The sequence below is a fragment of the Muntiacus reevesi genome, chromosome 1 (genome assembly GCF_963930625.1).
Source record: "Muntiacus reevesi chromosome 1, mMunRee1.1, whole genome shotgun sequence".
Lineage (NCBI taxonomy): Eukaryota > Metazoa > Chordata > Mammalia > Artiodactyla > Cervidae > Muntiacus > Muntiacus reevesi.
The window spans coordinates 277,568,706-277,590,424 of record NC_089249.1 but is presented as its reverse complement, the minus strand read 5'-3'; the positions used below and the strand labels follow the sequence as shown (position 1 = coordinate 277,590,424).

Here is a 21,719-nt window from a genome sequence, read left to right as displayed (position 1 = left end):
ATATTTCCGACATGAAAGTTATCTTTTAATTTTTCAACTTTTAATCTTTTCAACAGTAAAAGATAAAAGTTGATCAATTTCTCCAAAGAATCCAACTTAGACCTAAAAGTTTTTCAAGGTATGGTCGAGTCTTAAGGGAAGGGTCCCACAAACCTTATCAATGTTCCTTCTTCCATATCTCCACTTATTTAGAGAAAATCATTTTGTAGTTTAAAAGTTAATCCTAAATCCAATAAATCAGGCCATTTTTAATATTAAACATATATAAAAATCAGATGTTATTTGACTATTTAATCATAAAATATACCATAGATTTGATAGCTATTTTATTCCGTAACACCTAAGACACTAAACTTTGGAACAGTTTAGTAAGTGGCAGAACAATTCACAATAAATATTAATTTTATTCATTACAATGATCATAGTACATAATTTGGAAAGTCTCAACAACAAAAAGTATCACAAACAATGATCAGCTTCCTAGAAACTCATAACTTAAATCAAATTTTGAAAAATACAAAAGGAAACTGACAATGTCACTTCTGATAAACTATTTCTTCTTGATCTTCAATCAGAAGTAGATAGAAGTTTTAAGTCTCAGATCACTCAATAAATTGATATCAACTAATAATGTCAAAAAATGTGATTTTAAGATTAAATATTGATTGAAAAAAGCTATTATATTAAGTAATTCTCACAAATCCCGTTGTAAAACAAATAACCTTTTCCTAATTGAATCACTTTCTAAAATTTGGTTTAAAATCCAAGCAATTAGAAAGCTTAAAAAAAAAAAAAAAAAAAAACCCCAACCTTATCTCTTCATTTACATGCTGTGTTTCCTTTTTCCTTCATTAGAAAATAAATAAACCAAGATTATGAAGAATTGCCAGATGCCATCCTAGTCTCATTATGGCCCACACATTGCTAGTACAACTGAAAAATAGTATCAAGAATGATTCTTGGGATAAAGCAAACACCAAAGGGGATCCATACAGTTTTGCTTACTTACTTTTTACTCTAAATCTTAGACTATTTCCAATTTTAATTTAACCAAATTATCTTAGTCCCTCTTAACACTTCTAGATTTAAAGTAATTGGCTTTATTCTGTTTTACTGATGTTAAAATAAATTTAATCGTATCATTTATTTCTCTATTGAGAGGATGGAAATAGGAGGTGACTACCACCTGCTTTGATATGTATGCAAAAGCCTAAAGATTTCTCATCTAATAAACTTTAGAGAACCATATGAAGCCTCATCAGATAGTATGCTGAACAATTTGGCTTATTCTAAGCCAAATGACAAATTAATCCTTCCTTTCTCACTAATTCTGCAGTCCAGAAAGAGCACAAGAAGACAGATGCAAGGCCTCCAACATCCCTAACCTGACCGGCAGCTACAGGCAAGAAGTGCTTGTCTGATACGTCATTCTGAAAGAGGAGAGGAGGGTTCAGTGAGACTTAAATAATCAGGGCTGTGGGGGAGATGGAGGCCAGGCACCCCGCCCGAGGAGAGGCCCCCAGGGGGGATGCTCAAGCCGTGAGTCCACACTGAGTGACGCACTGCTCCAGGTTCCTTCCGGACCTGGCAGTCCGCGACAGCCCAAGCATTCCCACCAGCCACCCTACCACGTTCCCATCTGGTACATTATAAACTCCCTAAAATCCATGATTTCTCACCCCACCTGTTCTGAACTGGAGAATAATTCAAAAAGAGACTCAGAAGCCGGAAGTCATCTTATTAGCCCCTTAGTGTACAAACTGCTAAGCAAGCTGACAGTGTACAAAGCCACAGTCAAGGAGAGCGAGTGCAGGCTTCTCTCAGCAACGCACGTAGCACAAGTCTGCTCCCTCGGGTCAGTCCTGCTGCATCAAGGCGGAGAAGGCAGTGGCAGCCCACTCCAGCACTCTCGCCTGGAAAATCCCGTGGACGGAGGAGCCTGGCGGGCTGCAGTCCAAGGGTCGCTAAGAGTCGGACACGACTGAGCGACTGCACTTTCACTTTTCACTTTCATGCATTGGAGAAGGAACTGGCAACCCACTCCAGTGTTCTTGCCTGGAGAATCCCAGGGACAGGGGAGCCTGGTGGGCTGCCGTCTATGGGGCCGCACAGAGTCGGACACGACTGAAGCGGCTTAGCAGCAGCAGCAGCAGCAGCAGCTGCATCAAGGAAGAACAAGAGGGAACTCTTTGAGTCTCTAGAGGGTGAGGATAATGAACGGCAAGATACAAAGGTCTGAGAGAAAAAGTCAGAAAGTATACATGAGCTTGAAAATCAATACCTAGGAAATCAGAAAAGTGAAGAAAGTGAGTGAGGCAAACTATAAAGGTCAAAATTTGATGTGACAAAAAATATGCACTACTTTTAGATGAGTAACTATGGGGTTAAGTTCCCATTGGCCAAAACGCCATGTAAAATATCACTTGGCTTGGGCAAAACTATCCAACAGGATCTTCAGATATCTAACCTGATAAGACAATGATTTAACCTAGATTGTCAAACAGAAGATGTGGTTTAAGAACTCTGGAAATTTCAACCAAGCAGCCTACTATACTTTAAGAAAACCTACAATATGTAAGAAAACCTACTAGACTTTTTAAACAACACACCCTCTGTAGAAAACACTACTTAACTAAAAAGTTTTTTTTAATGTATTTCCAATATCTTCTTGGGCTTCCCTGGCAGCCCAGTGGTAAAGAATACACCTTCCAATGCAGGCTATCTGGGTTTGATCCCTGGATTTGTAAGATCCCCTGGAAAAGGGAGTGATAATCCACTCCAGTATTCTTGCCTGGGAAATGCCATGGACAGAGAAGCCTGGCAGGCTATAGTTCATGGAGTCACAAAGGAGTTGGACATGACTTAGCGACTAAACAACAACAACAACATCTTCTTAGAAAAATATTTAACCTAGTAACTAAGGATCAAATATGCAGATGACACCATCCTCATGACAGAAAGCAAAGAGGAACTAAAGAGCCTCTTGATGAAGGTGAAAGAGGAGAGTGAAAAAGCTGGCTTAAAACTCAACATGGCTTAAAGCTGGCTTAAAACTCTAAGTTTTTAACATCTTAAAAACTAAGATCATGGCATCTGGTCCCATCACTTTATGGCAAATAGATAGGCAAACAGTGGAAACAGTGACTGATTTTATTTTGGGGACTTCAAAATCACTGCAGATGGTGACTGCAGCCATGAAATTAAAAGACGCTTGCTCCTTGGAAGAAAAGCTATGACCAACCTAGACAGCATATTAAAAAGCAGAGACATTACTTTGTCAACAAAGGTCCGTTTAGCCAAAACTATGGTTTTTCCAGTAGTCACGTATGGATGTGAGAGTTGGACTACAAAGAAAGCTGAGTGAAGAACTGATGCTTTTGAACTGTGGTGTTGGAGAAGACTCTTGAGAGTCCCTTGAACTACAAAGAGATCCAACCAGTCCATCCTAAAGGAAATCAGTCCTGAATATTCATTGGAAGGATTGATGCTGAAGCTGAAACTCCAATACTTTGGCCACCTGATACAAAGAGCTGACTCATTGGGAAAGATTGAAGGCAGAAGGAGAAGGGGACCACAGAGGATGACATAGTTGGATGGCATCAATTACTCAATGTACGTGAGTTTGAGTAAGCTTCAGGAGTTGGTGATGGACAGGGAAGCCTGGCATGCTGCAGTCCATGGGGTCGCAAAGAGTCGGACACGACTGAACATCAAGGATCAATACTCTGTAAAACTTCCGAATCAGAGTGTTGCTGTACTGAAACATGAGAGTGCTCGTTTTAAAGAGTACATGCATAATACCTGCTGCCTGCTGAACCTCTGATGACAATTCTAAGAGCTGGAAAACTGAACTTTTTAGTTGTAAAACATCAATACTTCTACTCCAAACAACTGAGTATTCTCAAAACTAACAGCTCTTTGAAGTGGTTTCATGGTCTCTGCAGCATACTGTCTTATATACAAGAACATCTTCAAACTTTGACATTCACGTAGGAGCGTGAATGGTACAATCAGAACCCTGCAAATTGCTTAGATTTTTAAAAAAAGAGATCCTTTTTACTTACATATCACCCTTCTAAAGACCATCTACTGTGTGGCACTAAGAAAGCGACATACAGGCTAGTCAATCGCAAGTGAACATTTCATATTTGGCTGGGTAGAATGCTGACTAAGCAGCATAACCTTTCATCCTCCAATGTGGCCAGAAACAAAACTTCTTATGTTATTAAACTGCCGAGAATTTCTGGAAGAGATTTAAATATTGGAGCAAGATTCTGAGAGCCGTTACACAATCAATGGTTAATTATCTTTTCAATGGGCAGAAGTGGTGCATGTACTGTCCCATCTGAAGAGGAAGAAGTACCCCAATTCTAAAAAAAAAGAAAAAAAACCAGGGATGACATGAAGGACAATGAAGACTGAAAGGTCTCCAAGTCAGCATATAGGAATGTTCAATAATTTTCACTGCAAAATCTCTTCTTAAAAGGCAGTTATCAGGAAATTCAACTACCCTGACTACATCGGACATAATCTGTATTAGCAGGACATTCTTCATAAACTGCAATGAAAGCTCTGCTTCCGGGCTTATTGTTGTTAACAGTATTCATGACAAAGCATTCTGTTTTATATTCTAAGATAAACCTTGTATCCAAAAAACATACTGCCAAGATAAACAATCACAAAGCCCTGTCTGTAAATACCGCAGGGGTGTGGACCAGGCACCACGCCCACTGCATCAGTAAGAATACATGTGAACCCAGAAACCAGACCCAAGGCTAACTTTGGCACTGCAGAGCACTACAAATCAGAGACCAACAACAGAGACCCTTAACAGCTTCCACAAATGCCTTTCATATGTAGTTTAAAGCAGAAATAAAAACTGCAAACAGAGAACAGGAAGTACTGTTATGATACCAGAAGCAGCAATATTCTGTGGAATACAGTCGAACAGAAAATGCAACAAGCATAAAAAAGCCAACGTGTAGTTGAACAATACTTTTAAAATTGAGTTTCATAAAGAAGTACTAGGAACAACAACAAATTTTTTAAATGACACCTAAGGTCTTCAATAGCCAATTCCCTCACAATCCAATCAGTAACAGAGGCACTGAGGTATATTTATACAGCATACAGAAGACCTGCAATGTGCACACGCCCCACTCTGCTTCTTTGAAATATGGCTGATTCACCTTGAGGTTTGACAGAAAACAACAAAATTCTGTAAAGCAATTATCCTTCAATAAAAACATAAATTAATTTTAAAAAATGAAATATATGAGATTCAAAACTAGACAATGCTAGACAAGGAAGCGGGGCTTCCCTGATGGCTCAGTTGCTAAGGAATCTGCCTGCAGTGCAGGACACTCCGGCTCAATTCCTGGCTCGGGCAGATCCACTGGAGAAGGGATAGGCTACCCACTCCAGTGTTCTTGGGCTTCTCTAGTGGCTCAGCTGGTGAAGAATCCACCTGTAATGCAGGAGACCTGGGTTGGGGAGATCCCTTGGAGAAAGGAAAGGCTACCCACTCCAGTATTCTGGCCTCGAAAATTCCATGGACTGTCCATGGCGTCACTAAGAGTCAGACACGACTGAGTGACTTGCAGTTAGTCAGTCAGACAAGGAAACACTTTATTTACTAGAAAAACGTACACAGTGCACATTCTGTACATTTGAAAACACTGGGTGCAGCATGCATTTGTGAAATACAGCTGAAACTAAAACAAAGGTCCAAAGCGCGACACACACATAGAACTTGGTGCAGCAGAGGCAGCCCATTCAAAGCCTGGGACTGCGTGGCAACTACTCAGTTCTGAACGCCCTCCAAGATACCGAGCTTCCTATACATCTGGCACCAGGAACAACATTTTGAAAATATAACTGAGATACCTCAGCTCCTTAGACTCGCTCTCCAAAGAGCTGGTAAGTTTCACAACTACTATACGAAGAAGAATTCTTTTTTGAGAAGTACTGCATTCCAGGAGTGTTATAAAATCAGGCTTATAAAAAAAAAAAAGTCATCCTCAATAATCAAGAAACTGCTCCAATATGCTTGAACTGTTTCTCAGCAACACTATTTAAGACAAAACAGATGTAACATAACTGTTTAAATATACAGAACAAAAATACCATGTGAATAAAGGAAATCAGTCCTGAATATTCATCAGAGGGACTGAGGCTGAAGCTGAAGCTCCAATCCTTTGGCCGCTTGATGCAAAGAACTGAGTCATTGGAAAAGACCCTGATGGTGGGAATGATTAAAGGCGGGAGGGGTAGAGGATGAAAGAGGATGAGATGGTTGGATGGCATCACCAACATGAGTTTGAGTAAACTCCAGGAATTGGTGATGGACAGGGAGGCCTTGCGTGCTGCAGTCCATGGGGTCGCAGAGAGTCAGACACGACTGAGTGACTGAACTGAACTGAAAATCCTTTTCAAGAGGTACTTGAAATGAACCACTCAGAACAGAGTCATTCCTTGGGAAACAGAGTCCTTCCTAAGCATGACTAGCATCAGTCCAGTGGTATCTAGAGCCATCTAGTTTTAGTGCCAGAATCATCTAGGAGTTCACCGATGTGGAACCTCTGATTACAGCAAAGAGGACACGTAAGCTGTTAGGCAGGGACCTGCCCAGAGCCAGGAGTGCAGGCCGCGGTGTCCCAGCTCCAAGCCCCCGGCTCCTTCAATGTTATCACACTGCGCCTCTAGCACATGGTTCTCAAAACTGTCTACACACCGACACAGCCAAAGGCCACCAATAAACACTGACTCTGCTCCACCTCAGATCTGTGATGTAAACCATCCGGGATGTAGCCTGGGCTCCAAAATTTTTAAAGGATCCCTCAAGTGATTCTGATATGCAGACATGTTTGAGAACTTGTCAGATAGAACATATCAGATAGAAGAATTTCTCTCCTGTAAGTTCCCGCTTTCATTTTCCTCATCAGTAATTATAGTCACACTAGTGAATATCATTTTTGGCTGCTTCCAACTGCTAACAACCTATCCCTAAGGCCTTCTAATTTACTGTTTCTAATCCAATGCGTGCTAAAAAAACATCTGCTAACCAAACCTGTTAAAACTGGATATAACATATAAATAAATCTGCACTGAATCGGAACTGGGTTTCTTCATCTGCACATACTTTGCTATAGTTATTTTAGACTCTTAGACGCCTATGTCAGGTACAGCCGCTTTGGAACATAGCTTGACAATTTCCTATAAAGTTAAATAAATGCTTACAAAACCCACCCGCCTTACTTGTAGGTATTTACCTAAGAAAAATGAAAATATATGTTCACACAAAGACCTGAACATGAATGTTTTTAAGTTTTATTCATAAGCCCGCACACACACACACAAAAAACTGGAAGCAACCCCAACATCCATCAACAGGGTAATGGATAAAGAGGCTGTGGCCCATGCATAAAATGGAATATCACTCAGCAATGAGAAGGAGCAAACCAGGATTACACTAAGTGAAAGAAACAGAGAACCTTATACAATGCGTGATTCCATTTATATGACATCCTGGAAAAGGTGAAAACTACTGGGACAGAAATCAATCGATGGCTGCCAAGAGCTGGGGCTGGGAGGAGAGGGCGGACTGCAGAGGAGCTCAGGAGAATCTGGGGGGACGAAAGTATCATACGCACTGACACTGCACAATGGATACACTTGTCAACATCACCAAACTGCACCCCTTAACGGGTGAGTACAAAATTCAGACTTCAATAAACCTGAGTTTTAAAAAAGCCTGTTACACCACAGCAGAGACATTACTTTGCCGGCAAAGGTCCCTACAGTCAAGGCTGTGGTTTTTCCAGTAGTCATGTATAGATGTGAGAGTTAGACCATAAAGAAGGCTGAGCACCAAAGAATTGATGCTTTTCAACTGTGGTGTTGGAGAACACTCTTGAGAGTCTCTTGGACTGCAAGGAAATCAAACAGCCAATCCTAAAGGAAATCAACCTTGAATAGTCATTGGAAGGATTGATGCCGAAGCTGAAACTCCAATACTTTGACCACCTGATGCGAAGAACCAATTCACTGGAAAAGACCCTGACGCTGGGAAAGACTGAAAGCAGGAGGAGATGGGGTCAACAGAGGATGAGATGGTTGGATGGTATCACCAACTTGATGAACATGAGTTTGAACAAGCTCTAGGAGATGGTGAAGGACAGGGAAGCCTGGTGTGCTGCAGTCCCTGGGGTCACAAAAAGTTAGACATGACTGAGTGACTGAACACCACCACCACCACCAAGGTTCTGATGGCCCTCCAAATTTTAAAATTCTTTAAAATCATTCTGGGGACTTCTCTGGAAATCCAGTGGTTAAGACTTCTTGCTTCCAATGCAAAGGGTCAGGGTTTAATCCCTGGTTAGGGAACTATAATCCCACATGCTGTACGGCAGAGCCAAAAAAAAAAAAGAATTCTTTCTGATACCGTGTAATCCCAGAATCTGAAGGAATCTTTTTTAGTGAGGAGAAGTGAAATATTAGTTGCTCAGTCATGCCTGACTCTTCACGACCCCATGAACTGCAGCCCACCAGGCTCCTCTGTCCATGGGATTCTCCAGGCAAGCATACTGGAGTGGGTTGTCAGTTCCTTCTCCAGGGGATCTTTCCGACCCAGGAACTGAACCTGGATTTCCCACATTGTAGGCAAATTATTTACCATCTGAGCCACCAGGGAAGCCCCGTTTATCTATATAAGCACATCTATAACTATGCATACATACATATGTCCACATACATGTACACTGTATGGAGAGAGGCAGAGATAACACACACACACATTTCTGTAGCTTCTACTCATTGTTCCTTGTATGTGCTTTACTTCAGGGGAAGAAGTTAATGATCCAGTCACATCATTTCTTACTCAATAATCTCTGAAAGTACTTTCTACTTCCAGTTCTCAAACCTCTTGCTCTTTGCCTCAAAATTTTTCTCTTTCCCTCAAAATCTCCTGAAAATTTTAGTTATACTTCCATTTTTCAATGTCTTAAAATACATTTCATAAATTTGACAGGTTGTATCTATGAAATGAAACAGGGTGTTTGTTTTTCCCTATTATTCTTTTGAATCATTCTGCTACTAACTGCTAATCTGGAAATCACTTATTATGAAACTGCTTTTTCAAAAGCTTATAAACACTCTACATGATTCAAAGCAAAGACCTAGAAAGATCCTGACCAAGCAGAATAACACAGCAAAGCATGAACTCACACTAATATAATCTTTTAAATGCTAAAATTATTAAAATGTTTCCCCTTCAAGGACTTGGGAGCCACAAGGACAACAATGTCAGTCCAGATGCACAGACACGCAGGTAAAAGACAACATCAGCACTGCCTGTCTTTAACAGTTTACATCCACGGTGTGATAAAACCAACGTCACACTCGCAGTGAACTTCGAAACAACTACCTGAAAATGACACTCCCTTCAGTCACGGGTTCGCCATTCTTTACATGATGATACACAACCAAACTTTCTGCAAGCTGTTTCACCAGTCTTTGGAGACGAACATTTTTTTAAGCTTTCCTGAAATCAGAGCAACTACCTCTTAACTACTATATTTCAAAATATTACTCTATGAAACCTCCTTTATCTTATAAGAATAAAAAAAAAGGAAAATCTACTTGATCAAAATGTCAGACATTTCAAATATAATAACATTAGCATTTTGTAATAATAATTTCAGTTCTCACCATTAAAAATTTCGTACCTATAGTATATACATTTGTAACAATATACTGACATTTCATATTCATCTGGTTTATATAGTCCTTAAAACACAGTATAATATTATGTTCATACAACTGGTTAACAGAAAAAGCAAAATATAACTCACCAGCCTAAATCCCAGAAGATGTCACTGTACAATTTCCAGTGAGTCCCAAGGGAACACAGGCATAATAATTTTTCTGCTCTACTCCAGATACTAAACATGAAATATAAAAATAAACCTTTAATTTAACAGGTAACACAACTTATAAAGCAATTATAACAATTCTAATTGCAAAACAGGACGAAACTAGCAGGAGGTATCAATACCAGGTACAAGTTACATAGAATACAATATTAATTAATTTCAAATTTGTTCAGCTAAACCTCAAACATTGTATCATGCTTGCTCCCCTCTGTTCTGTTGCTTAAATTCTACCTGGAGACTAATAGTTGTTAAGTAGGTTAAATAAAGGGCCAAGAAAAATTAGGGGTTTAAAAGTGAGTTCCAAATCCTATGCATGTGTTCAACAGATGCACAGTATTACACCATGGAAAAAAATAATGCTGAGACCGGGTCAAAAGAAAAGCTCCTAGGCCTTGCCTTACTACGAACTCTGCCCCTTGACTTTGCATCAGTAGCAGTTTTTAAAATGAGGACAAGCCCATCCTTCCTCCCTCATAAAGCTGTCATGTGGATGAAATGAGAGGTAGGTGAATGTGTTTTTCATGCAGTAGAGCCCTTAGGAATGTGTGATATTATTATGCAATTAATTTTTGGTGTCTACTCCTTTTAGCCATAAAACAGCAACAATCCTCCCTAAGACTGCTCTGAGGAATATGATTAGAAGACTCATGGAAAACACTTTTTTAAAAGAGAGCAACCTGAAAAACACTTCTGGAGAGTTACTGCTGTGCTGACAAGTTTCTAACATGGTTTCTGTGCCTTTCACCTCTTATCTGAGGAGGAAATGTGTAAGAAAATCTGTCTTTATCTCCTCCCTCCCCAGTTAACTGGGTTAATTTCTTGAGATCAAGAAAACTCAAAACTTTCTTCCACCTGTAAAACTTCCTTTGGGTGTTGGGTTTTTTGTGGTATTTAACTTGTTAGGAGCCTGGTGGCTCAAATCAGCTGGAGATTCATTTTACCTACTTAGGTGCACAAAGCCTGAAGAAGTGGCAACAGTGCAACTTGTTCCCCCAAACATTTGTTACTTTATTATCTTTCTTATCAGCAGGGAAGAGTTTGACCCAAAGGAAATGGATTATTACTGAATTAATAAAAGTATTTACCAGAACTATCATTCCCAGAAAACAACATGGTTACCAACCTTTGGAACTTCTTTAATTTACAGACACTTTCTCTTTATTTTTTGCCATAAACTATTTTCAAACTGGGTAACCAAGAAACCTAGATAATTAAGTCTGCTTCACAAATGAAGCCTCTAGTTTTAACATAAAATGAATTACAATGTAACAAAAATTGTTATCTAGTGATAATTTTTTATTTAATACAATTACCCTAAAGAATCTCCCCAATCCTAATGTTACACAGTTCAAATTGATTTCTTATTTAAGTAAATGGATTTTTAATGGCGAAGAGAAATTCTTAAAACTTAAAAAAAAATTGTTTTAGCACTTTCTACAAGTCAAAGCCATATGCCATTTATATCACTTTAACAACTACATACTACCATCAGGAAAATATTACCCCTGTTTTTAAAATATTTAATCAAGTAATACTATTTAGGAGTCAGAGCAAAAATTCAAACCCCAATTTGTCTGGCTCCAAAGCCCACTGACATCACTTTATATACATAATGGCTCTGTTTAGTGATAAGACCAGGTATATATATAGCTTTTTACACAATACTCGTATTCCTGAAAAATGTACATTAATTTCTGTAAGTGGAATCCTATTTTAAATATGTGGAGGGTTATTTTATTTAAAACCTGTATTGCCACATTTGTGACACGGTTAGAGGGAGGTAACTTTAATTACTAACTCTAGGGTTATTTTCAACATGAAAAGTGTTAGAATTCTAAAGCATATAGATGAGAGTCTTATATAAAACCATTCTAAATCGTGAACCCTTCCTCCTCAGAGCTTATAAGATTTTTTTTAAGTCAAAAATTCCAAAGCAGGAAAAAATGTATCAGTCAATATTTGCTGGTTATGTGGCTGGATGCCACATACAGAAAGATATCTCCACTTAATTTTTCAGGACTACGTCTATCACAAAGCAAGACAGATTTCAGTTAGACTTTTAGAAATCTTCACTGAAAGCCCAGAAATAGGTACATTAGAAAAATCAAAAACTGCTCAAATTTCAAGTAAAAATAGTTTTAGAAAACAGTCTAAAATCTCAAACTTTCATATAATGTGCCCCATATTTCTGGTGATAGGTTCTTCTTTTCAAGCTTTCAAATGCTTTGGGAAAATATATTTTCCAATATTTTTTCAAGACCAAAAGGAAAACCAGCCTAAAACTTAATTCTGGATTTGAAAGCAGAGGAGCTTTAAAGTAACTACCCAACTCTTGCACTAGAACTGATGTGGAAGTCTAGGAAATGGTTGGTAATTTCATAGTAAACAAAGTGTAGTAACTGATTATCCCTATTAAGCCAATGCCAAGCTAAAAATAGAATACAAACAGAGTCCAAGGGAGCGACACAGTGCAAAACCAAGGTGCAGGAACTCTGTTCCATGTCTCACTCATTTCAGACTCCACTCACTGTTTGGTGTGTAACTGCATGCTATCTACGCACAGGTGCTAAGAGGATGATGAAGATGATGAAAAAGAGGAAAAGAATATAACATAGAACAAGGTCAGAAACTAGTATAAGAAGATAGCTTCTTTAAGAGATTGCCTATAAGCAACTACACGCCAATCAATCTTTTTTTAATTAGAATAGATTACTTATAAAGGAACTTAGTAAAAATTTAATAAGGATTTTGCTATCATCTCCCATTAGAAACAACTAAAAAACTATAATCCAAAAGTCCCCAAAATACAGACCTCCAAAATAACTTTAGAATACCTTAAAATCTATAAATCTCAACACTTGCAATTGATTTCAGCCAATGGTTTGAACATGAAGCTTTGGCAAGGTTATCAATGGATCCCCTCTCAAAAACAGACAGAGGGAAATGAACTCATGGGAAATTCTTACAAGATGGAATAAACACTGCATAAAAAAATGAACGGAAGTAAACAGAGCAAAGGTTAGAGTATATAAACCTTCAAGCTATAAGCAGTTGCTACAAACAGAAAGTCCTGTGACGTTATCCTCTAAGCAATGAAATTAGGAAAAAGCAAGCCTGGCCAAGAGCTACCCATAGGCCTCTAGGTCAAGGGTGACTAAGCAAAAGACACCCATCATATGACTGCAAATGAAGCCTCTACAAACAGAAAAGTTTGCAAATATAAACTAGCAAGTGTGTCAGATTTTCTCAGGCAGGTGACAGATACCATCACAAGAAAAAAAGAAGCAAGTTCTTCAAAAGTAGGGTTGACTATATGTCTCAGTTCAGAGCCGGTACCCTGGCATAACTATTCACAGCACCCCGCCTTTATCTCTCAACCGTGTCCCAGTTTGGTAACTGTATTGTTATCCTACTCAAAAGTAATATATAACAATGGAACGGCAATGAATTACAAAAGAAAGACCCTTCTGCTCACACAGTGGCTTTCCTTACAGTTTCAAAGAGTATTTCTTTGGCTGTATCCACTCAGTCATTCAACTATTCATTTACTCACTCAACAATATTTCTTGGGTCTTACTGTGTCCCAGCATTGTACAGGTGCTGGTGCAAGAATAAAAAGTGAAACCTGAGACAAGAGGGAGGACAAACATGGAAATATATAAATCTAATACACGTAACAATAAACTTGAATGGCATTGTGAACCTAAAGAAGGGAGTGATTTTCCCAAAAATATAAAAGCTCCAAATGGAAATTTTCAATGCCACACAAAATTCCTACACACAGAAAAGCCACAAATCTCGAACTTCACCATAGATCTATTAACAAAATAGCAATATGAAAAAATTTAACAGAATATAACTTCTAAACATCATAAGGTTGTAAATATCAAGGCCAGCATATAGCCTTCAAGAATTTTGGTAAATAAATCTCACAAATCATTAAAGATTACATTATGAAAGCAAGATAAATTTCAGGCAAAGAAAACTGGTACAGAAGAAGTCATTGGTTCTAATTCTGGCTCCCAAAACAGGAAGGGAAAAAAAAAATGGAAGCAGGCAGTTCCCTCAGAGTGGCTATTTGAGGAGAGATCAATAATGAACAAGGACTTGGCAAAAAAAAAAAAAAAAGCAACTTTAAAAGTAACAAAACACTGTGCAGAAATAAAATGGTTTAACTGCCTACGCACAATACAATGAAAATAAAACGGTTAGCTATGTTCATCTTAAAGCTTACTTTAAAATAATCTTACTTTTCTCTTTGCAACTTACAAAAACTAAATCATCAATAATTTTTAAGAAGAGTTGTTAAAGTAGGGTGTGACTTTTCTGAAACCATCCTTGACCTTACAAACAAATCATTAACCACACCAAACTAGACAGACAACCCATAATTGGTTCAGAAAGAAAAATATGTGTTTCTCTTTCTAATATCAGTTCTTTTAATAGCAAATTCCTTAAAAAGCAGCATTCATTTTCATTTTATTTCTACTAGTAGAAATCAAAGCTACATTACCAGTGTGTTATCATTATGTGAAATCATCCTTCTACTTTTAGAATTCAGTTTCACTACAAATATGACTGACAGTAACCGAACTATAGGTCTACATGAAGTCTTTACAAGAAATTTCCCCTTCAGGAAACATAACTGAATTGGGACAGGTGTACACTATGGAATTGCCTAACGTTCCAAATGAAAGCTTAAAACCAAGAACTTATTTTGATAGGAATGTGACGAAATCAGAGCTCTCTCTGGAGGAAAAGCTGATTTCCCCCCAGAGAATATATATCAGGAAAAAAAAAAAAAAAATCCCGTATGTAACGTTGTGTTACTTCCACAACACTAAATACTTTTAAGGATTAATGTGCCCACTAGCTCTCCAAAGTATACAAAATGATACACAGAAAGTAAACAAAATCACTGATCATTATATAAGGTCAATAAACACCTTCTATCTTGCATCCTGGAAGAGTTACTACTAAACAGTCTCATTTACACTTAAATAACGAAGGCAGAAGCATATTCTAAACAGTTCTCATCAAATCAAGAGGCCTTTGGGCTTGTTAATCCTTGTATTTCACCCTGGTCATTTTATTAAGTCTATAATGCATGTACAGTTACATAATGAAAACACTGAGAAATCTGTCAAATATTCATGAAGTGTAATTGCGTAAGCATAAATCACGATCTGAATTAAGAAAGTACCAAAAAGCTTCACCATAATAACCAACACTGTATTTTGAAACGACTGCGAAAATAAACTTGGGGAAGAGGTCATTTCGATCTCCCTAGCGCCCAATCTGCTCCACAGGGTTTTAAAAAATAATAGTAATAAGGCAACTTACAACTCTCAACTGCAGTGTGGCTTCTCTGAGAAAAACAATGCAAAATGAAGAGTCTAGAAGCGTCAGAATCGTTGTGCAAGACACTGCTCTTTCGGCTAGGAGTAGCAAGCACACGATAAACGCCTGCATTCTTCCTCTTTCCTCGAATGATGAGAAAGTTCCTAGCCCCAGTTCTACCTGAGCGCCCCAGTCGGACCACAGACACAACTCGAGCATCTCGGCTCGACAGAAGTCAATGGGTAACCTACCCGCGTGCCAACCGGCGCGGCCGGAGCGGCACCGAGCCCCTGAGGATGCGAACACCTGCAAGGGGCCGGGGCCGCGGCCCTCGTCCCTGCCGCGCTCCCCATCTCCTCCCTGGCAGAGATGCGCAGATTCCACCACTAGAGAGTTTGGCAGCTTCACAATGGGGCCCGCCTCCTCAAGGTCTGACCGCCGCCCGCCCGGGAAACCCTTCCCTCCGCTTCCCGCCGGGCCCAAAGGCGACAGGTGGGGCGAGGGCAGCGATGCCCAGCGCCGTCTGCCGCGTGCGCTCCCGGTCCCCACGCGAGCCCCGCGCCGCCCCGGCTCCCGGGCGGCCTCGCCACCCCCGAGCTCCCCTCAGACCGCAGAACAGGCGAGGCGGGCAGGCGAGATAAGGGCCCCGGGCTCGCCCCGAGGCGCTATCTGGCCCGGGCAGGCGCACCCGGCGCGCGGCCCGGGCGAGCGGCCAGAGGCGCGGCAGGCCCGGGAAGGGCGCTGCTTCTCCCCGGGGCCCGGGGCCCGGCGACCCCCAGGGCCCGCACGGCGGCGGCGCCCACCGGCGCCCCGCACCTCCCCGCCGGGCGCACGCCGCGCGCACCCGGGCGCACGCCGCCGCCGCCGCGCCCTCCTCACACGCGCGGCCCCTCGCCGCGTCGCCGACCCCACCCCGGGGCCCAGGAACGGCGGGCTCCCCGCACCCCGCCGGGGCCCCGCGCCCCGCACAGCAGCCCCCAGCCCCGTGCTCGGGCGCCGGGGAGCGGGGCGGGGGCCCGACCGCCGAGGCCAGGGCGGCGCCCACTGCCGAGGCCGCCCGGCCCCGCGCTCCTCGGCGCCCGGCCCCGGGCACGAGGCGGAAGGAAGGGGGCGGCGCCGCCGCCGGGCGCTGAGCAGCCAGGGCTGAGGCAGCCTCCCCGCCGTCCCCCGCCCCGCCACCCGCCCGTCCCCACCGCTCCCTTTGCCGCAGCACAAAAGGCTGCAGGAGGAGGCGCCGGCCCCGCGCAACCTACCAGCGGCCCCAGCTCCGCCGTCTCCGTCGTGCCCGGGGCCGCGGAGACCGCGAGGCGGGCGGCAGAGGCGCGGGGCTGCGGCGCTGAGGCGGCCGGTTCGAGCCTGCCGGTGCCTCTCCGCGCTCCCGGCGCGCTCGGCGCCAGCTGCCGCCCGGCGCAGTCCCCGCCTCCTCCCCGCCGCCGCCGCCGCCGCCGCCGCCTTCCCGCCCTCCTCCCTCAGGCCGCAGAGGCGCAGCCCCGTCAGCGCCGAGCCCGCCTCCCGCGCCCGGCTCACACGCCCTGAGGAAGGGCGGACCCGGGCGGGAAAGGCGCTCGTGGGAGGGCCGGCCGGGGAACGCGGGGGGCTGAGGGGGGGCGCCTGGGGGGGCGGCCGAGGGACGCGGGGGGCGCCTGGGGGGGCGCCTGGGGGGACGGCTGAGGGGGGCTAAGAGGGGCGGGGCGCGCTGAGGGGGGGGCTAGGGGGTCTGAGGGGGAGTTGAGGGGGCGGCTCAGGGGGAGGGGGGCGGCTGACGGGGTCTGAGAGGGGGAGGGGCGGGCTGGGGCGGCCGAGGGGGGCTGAGGGTGGCGGGGAGGGCTCTGGGGGGGCTGAGGGGGGAGGGGGGCGGCTGAGGGGGCGTCCTCACACCCCCCTGCCCGGTCCAGACCCGGCACGAGGATGCAAGAGCTCCCCCCTCGCAGGCCTGGCGAGGCTCAAGTCGCCCCACTTTAGGCGGTGTTCGTCCTGAGCCTCCGCTTTGAGGACGCGGCGCTGAGCAGAACTAGAGAAGAACTAGGAGAAACCCGCGGAACGACAGACTGTAGGGTCAACCTGGGAAAATTGCTGACTATCTGGTGCATGTGGGGACAAGGGGCAAATTCAGATTCTCATTGGATGAGCCGCTCTTCGCATCCTCAGACTCGATGTGCTCCATGCTTGTAATAAATGCTCTCCTGTGATCTTTCTTCCCTATTCCCAAGGCATGTGCATCTCCTCTGTCAACTTGGTTAATAGACTCAGAGATAAGAGTAGTTGCTGACATTCATTTGGCTCTCACTACGTGCCAGGCCTTTTTGCATGCATTTTCTGACTGAGAGTCCACAAGAATTCTGTAAGAGAAGTGACCGATTAATTATGAGCTGCATTTTAAAGATGCAGAAAATGTGAGTGATTTTCTCAAGGTCACACACACAAGAGCTCTTTGCAGAGCCAGGTTTGAACCCAAGCCGTGGAACCCCAGAATTGTTTGTAAGTGTTGCTAATTTGCGTTTCGGTCTCAATCCAAGAGAGCTTGTTGTCATTTTTTTGTTTTCTTCCTTTTTTTTTTTTTTTTTTAACAAAATGTCTTATCTGCACATAAAAAGCATAATCTTGGTGTAAATTAATACAAATTTAAACAAATGTTGATTCAAACTTGTTCCAAAATCTATATGTGCCCCTGGAATGATAAAGACAAATCTGAAAACCCTTATTTCAACAGTGATGTCTGCAGCTAGAGCCCGCCAGCTCTAGCTGGCTCCTCAGCTAGAAGACATTTTATACTACCTTGCCTGTGCTGGGACTAAGTCACTTCGGTTGTGTCCGACTCTGTGCGACCCTCTGGACTGTAAGTTGCCAGGCTCCTCTGTCCATGAGATTCTCCAGGCAAGAATACTGGAAGGGTTGCCATGCCCTCCTCCAGGGGATCTTCTGGACCCAGGGACCCAACCCTGACCTCTCATTTCCTGCATTGGGAGGTAGGGTCTTTACCACTAGCGCCACCTGGGAAGCCCTTATGTACCCTAAAATACCTATGGGAAGATCATAGAACAATTTTAGGAAAACATAAATTACTTTCTTTCTGGCACAAATTATGTATAATTTCTCAAATACAGAACCTGGCATGACATAACGTGCATTGAATAAACAAATGAATGGACATTTCTTTCATCAGTACTTTAGGAGAACACCAAAAACTATTTCAGATTATAATATTTGACACAGTAGTGTAGTGTTCCCATGATCATTCTCATAAAATCACCTACAAGACACAGTATATTTTATATTCAGAAACTTACTTTCATTTTGTTCTGTCTGAAATCTTGTAACCTTTTCAGAAGAATGCCTTGTTCTTGCCCTTTGCTCTGGAAGGTTGGCAGTGTTCTTTGGCCAGAGCGGTAAAGTTCTGATTTGCCCTTAATTTTATTAGGCTCAAGGCTAGCCGGCTTGAGAGGGCGTTGTGTCCAAACCGCCTCCCTCCGTGGCGGCACTTCATTCTCCCACCCTAGCCCTGACTCCACTCAGTTGAAACTTCAGCGGGCTCTTGAGTGTCGCACACCCACTAAACCAATTCACCAGGCAGTTAAAGGCTGATCACAGCTTTATGTGTGGGTCCTTGTTGATGTGGGCGTCCCAGGTGGCGCAGTGGTAAAGAATCCGCCTGCCAATGCAGGACGCACAGGATCCCTGAGTTGGGAAGATCCTCTCCAGTGTTCCCTGCAAAATTCCACGGACAAAGGAGTCCGGCGGGCTACAGTCCGCAGGGTCGCAGAGTCAGATAGAACTGGACACACACGCATGCACTCGTTGGCGTGTCTGGGGCACCTAAGCCTGTGACTGGGTACTGTCTTAATTCAGATCAGTCGTGGCTTGTGAGGGCTGTGACTGAAGGGGGTATCTGGGGTGGGGGTAAGGCTCAAAACAGAGGTTTCCTATGTTCTGTGATGATCTGTTCAATCTATAAAGAAAAATGAGATGCTAATAAAAAATTGGGTGCACATGAAGATTGACCTTGTGTTCTGAAAGGCCTTCTGAACCTGCGGGGTCAGACACTCCATCTCGAATGCCCCTTTTGTAAGTTGTATCTCTGCCTCAATGCTCCTTCCCCAAAAATTACTTTACAATGATGGTTGTCAGGAGTTCCCTGGCTCGTCCAGTGGTTAGAACTCCCGGGGTTCGATCCCTGGTCCAGGAACTTAGATTCTACAAGGTGCAGGGTGAGACCAGGGGAAAAAAAAATGATGGTTATCTGGGAAGGAGTATACATTGGTGTAAATAGCATTGTCTAGCAAACAGTCAGTTTGAGAGATCAGGAGAGCTACCTGATCTATTTGACAACAGCACAGTGGATATAAAGCAGAAACTACAAAGCCAGGTGTGCAAGAAATGCCACATCACCACCTTGTTTCAGGCAGAGGTTAGCCTGGAAAACAGAGACTACTTCAGATTTTTACAAACAAAGACCATTGATGCAAGAAGAACTCAAGACACTAAAGGTGGTTAATGAGGTAGTCCAGAAATTAGCGACTACAGCTTAACTGGAGAAACAAAGGGAGAAGGCAGGGTTTCTGGAGCCCAGAGGCCACCCTGGGGGACAGCAAATGTTCCATATCCTGGTTGTGCTGGTGAGCTGTAGCATAGTAGTATATAGTACTCTACTGTAAATTACCAATGGGGAAGACTGGGTAAGGGGCATATGGATCCTCTGTATCCTCTCCTATAACTGCATGTGAACACATAATCATCTCAAAAGAATATGTTTTTAAAACCTAAGGCAGTTTAAAAGCAACACATCTGCATATTTAGAACATACCTCTAGAAGCATAGCCAGGAAGTGAAAAACATTATTGCCCCAGGAAGGAAAAGCTGATGGCTGGGGAGCAAAGGTAGGAAGTCAGCTTTTTACTATATATATTTTTTGTATATTTTGAATTTTGATCCATGCAAAATGAATGCCTAGTCAAAAAATAAAATTTTAGATATCAGTTTTTAAATTCCTCCGTCAAAACTTGATGCTTTTGAATTGTTAACAGACATTACACTGTTACTTTCTATTCAGAAATTACATAAAGGGGCTTTTTTTTTTTTAACCTTTCTAATCATTAACCTACCATAGTATTCAAGGACCTACTATATAACACATGGAACTCTGATCAGTGTTATGTGGTAGCCTGGATGGGAGGGGAGTTTATGGGAGGATGGATATATGTGTATGTATGACTAAGTCCCTTCACTGTTCACCTGGGACTATTACAACGTTGTAAACTGGTTATATCCCAATGCAAAATAAAAAGGTAAAAAAAAAAAAAAAGCCTAGTATATTACTGCAATTTCTCATTATTCCCAAATAGCCAAAATCCTTCTTTTTTAATTATAAAGATTCACTTTTGTATATGCAATCTTTTCCAGAATAAAAAGAGTTTATGGAAAAATTTTTTCCTATTTGTTACAACAGCTGTGGACTATTTTTACATTTATAGGTCAATTGACATGCTACCTTATCAACAAATTACTTTACAAGAAATGTGATAAAATCAAGATAGCCTGGAGTTTGAAATCATATAGTCCAGGATTTCTAGTCATGTGACCTTGTTAAAATTATTTAACCTGTATTTGTTCCCCCAGCTAGAAAACAAGTATAATAATATCCATTTTTCTAGATTGCTTTGAGTATTCATATAACCTATATACAGTACCTAATACAGGATAGTGACTCAGAGCTACAATTACTGAAAGCAAAAAGCTTAGTTGCAAAAAAAAACAGAGGCCCATCAAAATAGCTAAGGGTGGGAACATTTTATGGACACATATCTCAGAAGATAAGGGCAGGAAACAAAAAGTAAGCCAACCTTGTGGAAGCTTAAAAGTTAGCAGAAGCTTAGAAGTCTTTTCTATCAGAGGCTTCATTAGCTGCGTCTTTGTCATATTCAACTTCTCCAAGAACAATATTGGGGGTGAGGGTCTCCTTCAATAAGGAAGTAGCAGGTACTACGGAAGTCTGTGGAAGGGGCACCTAACCTCACCTTGTTGAAGCCATTGTTTAAATAACAATGTAGTCATGCTCATCTTACAGTGAAAGGATGTCTTTAGAATAGAGACATAAGGTAAGATCACATTTTTCTCTTATGTGACAGATTCATATTGTTTTCTGTAGATCCTCATGCTTCTGTTTATAGTAATTTCTGACTTACAGAAAAATTTTCATCGGTATCTACAAACATACAGTTTCCTTGAGCACAAGAGTTAAAAAGCCACTGTTCTCTGACATCTCCAGCAAGTCCGTCTCCCCCTTTTTTGTTTGGTTTGCCTTGAAAGTATTTGTGGCATTCAACCCATTCATTTAATTATCATCTTTACCTTCTGTTTCCACCTCTAAAATGTAAGCTCCATGAAGGTGAAAGTGAAAGTGTTATTGGCTCAGTTGTGTCCGACTCTTTGTGACCCCATGGACTGTAGCCC

The 21,719-nt window shown here is 42.3% G+C and overlaps 1 protein-coding gene across 6 annotated transcripts in view; it reads right to left on the bottom strand.

Moving 5' to 3' along the window:
- The window catches only part of MACIR (macrophage immunometabolism regulator), a 65,598-nt gene extending 48,912 nt beyond the window's left edge, over nt 1-16,686 (bottom strand). For 2 of the 6 annotated variants that reach the window (XR_010661498.1, XM_065921842.1), the window contains exons 1-2: nt 16,526-16,686; nt 9,852-9,941 (exon numbers count right to left, since the gene is read on the bottom strand). The gene's annotated coding sequence lies outside the window, so the exon portion shown is untranslated. Of the gene's footprint in view, nt 1-897; nt 934-9,851; nt 9,942-13,485; nt 13,558-15,275; nt 15,488-16,525 lie in introns of those variants that run through there. The other 4 variants (XM_065921932.1, XR_010661492.1, XM_065921760.1 and 1 more) reach the window with 4 other exon arrangements.
- Nucleotides 16,687-21,719: the final 5,033 nt, after the last annotated feature.